Below are 7,580 nucleotides of genomic sequence, written 5' to 3'. Positions count from 1 at the left end.
CTGAGATTAGGAGACAAACTGTGTGCTGAAGATGGCAGAGCTGGAGAAGGGACCCAAGCCCCTTGGAGCAGCCCAGCTCATGATTGGAGCCCAGATAATTGGATGTGGAGATCTTTATACTGTTGGAGTTTGGTTTTGCTTGGTTCACACTGGGACTGTGTCCTTGTATGTGACTGGTAATTTGGCTATGCATTAAAGTAAGAAAATATTCAACTTAATTTTGATTTTACAGTTTTACTGTCGAGAGATTTTGAGTTTTTAAAAGAGATTTTGAATTTTTAGAGAGATTGAACTTTTAATGTATTTGGATTTGTAAAGAATGTGAGACTTTTAAAGCTATATATGTTTTATGCTGTGATTTTAATATTAACATATCATCTTGGGGATAAATGAGAAAAGAAAGGTTCTAAAAGAAAAGTGATATGTTTGTACATCAGGTTGACAAGGGGTCAGCTGTGCTGGCTAGTTTTATGCCAATTTGATACAAGTTAAAGTCATCTGAGGGGAGGGAAGCTCAACTGAGAAAATGCCTCTAGATCAGGTTGTAGCGAAGCTTGTAGGGCATTTTCTTTCTTTCTTTTATTGATTTTTATTGAGCTCTACATTTTTCTCAGCTCCCCTCCCTGCCTCTCCCCTCTCCTTCAACCCTCCTCCAAGGTCCTCATGCTCCCAATTTACTCAGGAGATCTTGTCTTTTTCTACTTCCCATGTACATTAGATCTATGTATGTCTCTCTTAGTGTCCTCATTGTTGTCTAAGTTCTCTGGGATTGTGATTTGTAGGCTGGTTTTCTTTGCTTAATTAATGATTGATGGGGGAGGAACCTCCCGGACTGGTGGTCCTGGGTTCTGTAAGAAAGCAAGCTGAGCAAGTCATGATGAACAAGCCAGTAAGCAGCATTTTCCCACGGCTTCTACATCATTTCCTGCCTCCAGACTCCTGTCCTGCTTAAGTTCCTGTCCTGACTTCCTTCAGTGTGAACTATGATGTGAAAGTGTAAGCCAAATAAACCCTTTCCTCCCCAAGTTGCTTTGGCTATGGAGTTTTATCACAGCAATAATAACCCTAGCTGGGACAATGGACCAAAGGATTAAATGAAAATAATTTTTGGTTAGGAAAAATTGTAGTGGTCTGTTTATTCAAGATTTCTTCAGTGAAGAAGTTATATAAGTGTGTTATAAAGGTTAATGGAATGCTAAGTTGTAAATTTGGTTGAAAAGATCAGTGGGATCCTTATTGCACACAAGTCACAGAGGCCTAGACATGGATTTAGCTGTGTAACCATCATTCACAGTACTGAAATTTTGTTCTCACATGTCTCTTCTTGTTTAATGTCTAGTTTATACTTATTAATCTTAGAGAATTTCATACATCTATACAATGAACTATGATCATTCTTGGCTAGCAGGGATGGTAGTGTATAAATCATGAGAGAGAGAGAGATAGAGAGAGAGAGAAGAGAGAGAGAGAGAGAGAGAGAGAGAGAGAGAGAGAGAGAGAGAGGCAAAGATGAAGATGGTTAGTGAATAAAGCTAAGTCTCTTCCCACAGGCTTAGAATCTTGGTCAGTTGGGGAGCTGAGGTGGGCAGACCAATAGCTCAGGGCTTGCCTCAGCTACAGAGTAAGTTCGGGGTTTACCTAGGCAACTCAATGAGACTCTGTCTCCAAATAAAATGTGGGATAGAGAGCTAGAGACGTGGTTCAGTATTCGAGTGTAGAAGGCCTAGCTTTGCATCGCTGTACCACAAAAGAAGCAAAAGCCCCAAACCAAAACACTAACATTAAAATCAAACAACCTGCACAACTATTGGTCAACAAAATGCCATAGACCTAAAGGTTAAGTATTAAAACCATATTGAAAAACGTGGTTTGTATTCATGGTTAAACGTGACTTATCAATACTGAAGCAAGAATGGCTAATATTTGAATTTGCTCCCATGGATACTACGTAAGCATGTCTTCATGTGGGGGCCTACTCATGTACAAGGTACAGTCCAATTAATTTCTTTCATAAGGGAAGGAAGAGGGGTCATGTAGCTGGCTCGTCAGTGAAGTGTTTCCTAGCAAGTGTGAGGACCAGAGTACAGATCTCTAATACCCCCGTGAAAACAGGGCATGGTGGTTCATAACTGCCACACTGGTTTGGAGGGTTTGGTGGGGGATGGGATGGAGTTTGGCAGAGTCTTGGCTTCCCTGGCTAGCCAGCCTAGCCAAAATGACAAGATCCAGGTTCAGTGAGAGACCCTGTTCCAAACAAAGTGAGGAGTCATGGAGGAGAACACCTGACATTCTGGCTTCCATGTGTTCCTCTGAGTGAGATCTTGTGTGAAGCACTCAGTTGTGCTCACCCACACATCATACTCAACCCCTCACCCCCCAACACACACAGACATAAGGAGGGAGAGGATTTAACATGTACCTTTCTCCTAAGTGTTCCTAGAATGTCCTTATTCCCAGAGGAGTAAGTGAGCAAGGAGAACAGGACTCTCATGGTAGGGGAAGGGCTTTTCCTCTCATAAGCTTTTCTGTTTCTGCATAAAAAGAAACACTGCATAAAGAGCACACACACACACACACACACACACACACATTAACTATAAGGTTAGATTGGCTACTGTGTGGATATGCCTGAGGTAAGTTAAGTATCGCCCTCATGCTAAATAAGTGAAGCTCATGAGGTTACTTAGATTTTCTACTGCTTTTTGTTCCCTCATGTAAGCACTTAGATATGGCACCAGGTGACACAGGCCTGTAATCTCAGCTATTTGGGAAGCTGAGGCAGAAAGGTAACAGGTTCAGTGTCAGCGTAGAAACTTACTGAGACCTTGTCTCAAGTAAAAAGAGACCAAGTTAGTCCAGTGTGGTGGTGAACAGTGTGACCCTGGCACTTGAGAGATGGGGGCGGGAAGATTAGGAATTGAAGGTCATTATTAGCTGCATTGTGAGTTTGAAACCAGTCTGGACTACATGAGGTCCTGTCTCTAAATAAACAAGTAATGAATGAATGATTGAATGAATGAATGAACAAGTAGGCATGAGGAGAAGCAGGGGAAAGCACACGTGAGGTCCAGCACACAGGCCCCAGGTTCAGTCCTCAGTGCTGTGAAGGAAAAGAAAAACTGCAGCTAAACTTGAGGAAGATGTCTACAGTAAGATTGCTCTCTATTACATATATATATATATATATACATACATACATACATACATATATACATACATACACACACACACACACACACACACACACACACACACACACACACACACACATATATATATATATATATATATATATATATATATATATATATATCCATCCCTGCCATCGCGGTCAAATCCTATCCCTGAGTCCTTTTGCCACTTTCATGACTTAACTTGTTTTATGACCTATTTTGTTTAGTCTGGGCCATCTATTTAGAGATTCAGGAAGACTTTTTTTGTTAAAAAAATAAACTCTTGATTACAAAACCACACGTGTTGGTTTGCATATGACATCTTCCATTGGCCTTCTGGCTGCATGTAATTTTAACCTTCTTTGTTTTTTCTTCATAATAGTTTTTCATGGACCTTTTGGCTCCCTCCTCATCTCCTAGGACTCTTGCCACACAATGAGTCACTAGACAAACCAAAAAAGTTATACTCCTCCAAATTAAACCCAAATAATAAGAAAGAGTCAAACTGTTGAGACAAAAATAAGAAACCTGATTTTTACACTACAGATAAATTCATCTACTTGCTGCGGTCATAGTTTTCAAACAAAACAAAAACCTAATGATAAAGCACGGGTTTGAATTTACTGCTAAGCTCCTGCAGTTAGGGGTCGCTGCTACCGTGCCTGTACTACCTGTCTTGGCCTTGGATAGAATAGCTTTCAGTATCTCCTCTGATTGAAATTCTCAGTATTCCAGTCTCTCACTTATTAAATAACCCAGGGCCTAGAGAGATGGCTCAACCATTAAGGGAACTTGCTTCTCCTCTAGAGGAGCAGAGTTTGTATCCCAAATCACAACTACCTGTATTTCCACCTCTAGGGGATCTGGCACCCACTTCTGGTATCTGTGAATGATTTCACATATGTGTACACACATAAACACATACACATACATTAAAACAAAACCTATTAAAGAAGGTACAGAAATTTTAACATAGAATTTACTATCATGAATACCTTTATGATAAAGCTTCTGTTTTGAAGATGGAATTGTGATAATGAGCCATTTCTAGTTCTAACTAGATAGAATATAGTAAAAGAAGCATAACGCATACATTTCCCCATTGTGGTAAGTGGCTGTGGTAAGATGTTTTTAGTTGGTACATGTAATGAAGCTGTGTAACTTGTCTATTTTTCTTTTCTTTTTTCATTTTGTGATTTTTAATCATATCTGGCTTTTTTTCCACTATGGAAGAATGATCCTGGGGCTTTGCCTAGAGGTGCACACCTTTTTTTGCTGTTTTGTTTTGTTTTTGGAGGCATCATACCATTAAGGGGCTCATGCTGGCCTCAAATTCATACTGTAGTTTACGAAGTCACTGAACTTGCCATTTTCCTCTCTCAGATACCCAGGCACCTTGTTGCCAACTTCTTTAGGATTTTTTATTAAGTAATCTTGTTTGTGGTAGCACACATAAATCTTGAGCAATTCTCAGTAAGATCACCAATATTTTGATGATAATAACAAATACTCCTGTTTTGCTTTTCAGTAGAGAGAGATGAAACCTCAGATCATTTATGTGTCGGTTTGGCAACAGATGATACATAGGACAGTATAACTGCCACTTTCCTTTAGCTGTTCCAGAGGAGAACCAAAGTGGTAAGCACAGGAAACTTCTCACACTAATGCATCTTAAAGGATGATCTTGCTGCGTTATTTCTTCTGGAGATCATACTAAAGTGCTATGCACAATTTTTTTTTGTATGGCCAAGAATGGGTGCTGTTTAAGAAGTGTAACCCATCATCCTGGGGTGTCTTAAAAGACTTTAGGAAGACTGCTTAAGTAAGCTTGTTCTCTACTGATAGCATGCATGTATCTCCCCACCATCGCTGTCAAATCCCCTCCCTAGGTCCCTTCGCCACTTTCATGAATTGACTTGTTTTGTGACCATCTATTTTGATAAACATCCTTTGTGTACAGTTGAAAGCCAGTGAGCATTCTTACATCATTCCCTTTTGGTCCCTGTTCAGTTGTCTTTGTTTTACTTGTTAGCTTTGTAGTGTCATGGTTGTAATTTATGTACTTAGCACTCCATTGGCATTTCCCCTAGAAAATACAGGTGCTTGTATGACTCATGTTTACTGAAAGAATATAGGAGAGAGGTCAGAGTCAGTCCCATCCATTCCTAGATCTGATGTCCTCATACAATACAGTGTATAGTTGTATTTTTCTTTGGAACAAAGCCTAATGTAGCATAGGCTACCCTCAAATTCACTGCAAAAATCTCATCTGGCCTTGAACTCCTGCGTAGCCTCACAAATCATACTGGGATTGCAGGCATTAGCCATCCCCTCTGGCTTCCTCTCTCTACTTTAATTTGATTTTTTATTTCTGGATAGTCGCTTCTTTGGCTTAAAGATGAGGATATGCAGGCCATTCGTGGCCACTATTATGTATGTGGATGGAAAAACCATATCTTCCCATTGCATTTAGCTATGAATTGGAATCCATTTTGAAAATGAGCAATCACTAACTGAGCAGTTTTGAGAACATTGTTTCAACTCAAAAGGAGAACTATCAAGTTATACAAGTGTACTTGAGAGTCAACATAATGGAGATAGTTTTACAAAATTAAACATTTGGTAATTTAAAGAATATTAGAAAACACTGAGAATAACTCCAAAGCAATAGGGAATATCTTTGTCTGTGCATCCATATTAACCAGATTGGTGTAAGTACCTTGATGGTGGGAGATAATTAGACATAGTATTTATGAAGACAGTGTGATTTTTGTCTGGCACCTTGAGTTTTAAATATTATTGAAGAATGGGAATCTACCTACCTATCTTATTTCTGTTTTTTTTTTGTCTAAAAGCTAATAATGTGTTTTATAGCTGTTTTTATCAGATAGTTTAGTATTTATACTTTGTAAACAAAACCCCTTGAATATTTTTGAATTACCCTCTCCATAAACCCTGAAAAATATGCAGATTATTTTCTGCAATTTTAAAGTATTTCTATTGGAGAAACAATTTGTTTTATGGATTTGTGTGGTGGATGTATCAGTCAAATGCTTATGTTTTGTTCTGCACAGGAGAATATGGAAACATTAATGATTAGGGTTAGAAGATATGAATTTCAATATCAAACTAAGCTTAGACAATAACTTAATAAAGGTTTTTATTTATATGTGTTGTATCATATTTCCTATGGTAGAGAATAAAATCCAACACTTAAAATGTTTGTGAACTTGAATATTAAAAGATATAAATAATAATCTTATTATAACAGGATTAACATTAATGTATAGAAATATAAAAGAGGGGCCCGAAGAGATGGCTTAGTGGTGAAGAGCATACATTGCTCCTTCTAGAGGACCTAAGGTCGGTCCCCGGCAGCCTTATCAGGTGGCTCACAGCCACCTTTAAATGACAGTCCATGGCTCCTGTAGACAAAATGTCCCCAGTGTGCATATTTGTACCCACACTGCCTACATATACATAACTAAAAATAATAAAATATCTAAAACAAAATAGTGATAAAATAGCCTTGTAAAATTTTGCAAGTCTCCTTCAGGTCTGTATTTAGAGTATAGCTTCGTCCCCATACCTCCTTATTTGTCCAGTCTGTTTCTAGGTCATACACCACATGTTCCTGATGTATCATAATTCTCAAGAAAATAAGAATGAAAGGTGCAGTTGGCATCTTACTATTATTATCAAAGTAGTTTTGTTCCACAGACATCACAGATGGAATTCAGGGACTCAATGACTCTTAAAGATCCATAACTCTACAGAATACATCTATCTTCTATTGAATTGGAGTGGATATAATTGCTTGGGCCTTTGTGGCTGGACTGGAACTTTTGTTCTAATGTATTTCCATATATAATATTGATTAATTCTGTTTTTAACTTTATTAACTCATTTTTTATTTATAAAAATAAATCTCTCTCTCTCTCTCTCTCTCTATATATATATATATATATATATATATATGGTTCACCCTTAGAAGTATTATTCAGAATTAATATGGTTGCTTCTTACCCTCCATGAAGTTCAGTTTACCCAGTAGTAGGGATAATATACTTAAAGAAGAGAGAAGGAAAACAGAGGGAGGAAGAAAACGTTGGATATGGTGAAGGAAGCTTTTATATAGAATGACAGCGAGAATGTCCCCACATTCTCCAAGTGGTCTCTCCCAGTGTCTTCTTATCAAGCCACATTTGATGGCATCTGTGAATTCATTGTCATTTCCACTGCTGTTCAGTATTCTTCCTTTGGATTGTATTCATCTTTGATTTTGTCAGGTACTTTGATGTGGATTTGAGAGGCAGCAAAAATGGGTCTAAGTGCTGCACGCTGTTATTTACTCCACACTGCCTGTTACTGCCCACTGACAGTAGCACGTCTGTCTCCTTGGCCATT

This window comes from Arvicola amphibius, chromosome 2, assembly GCF_903992535.2.
Source record: "Arvicola amphibius chromosome 2, mArvAmp1.2, whole genome shotgun sequence".
NCBI classification, from domain to species: Eukaryota; Metazoa; Chordata; class Mammalia; order Rodentia; family Cricetidae; genus Arvicola; species Arvicola amphibius.
Note: the sequence above shows the minus strand (reverse complement) of the source record.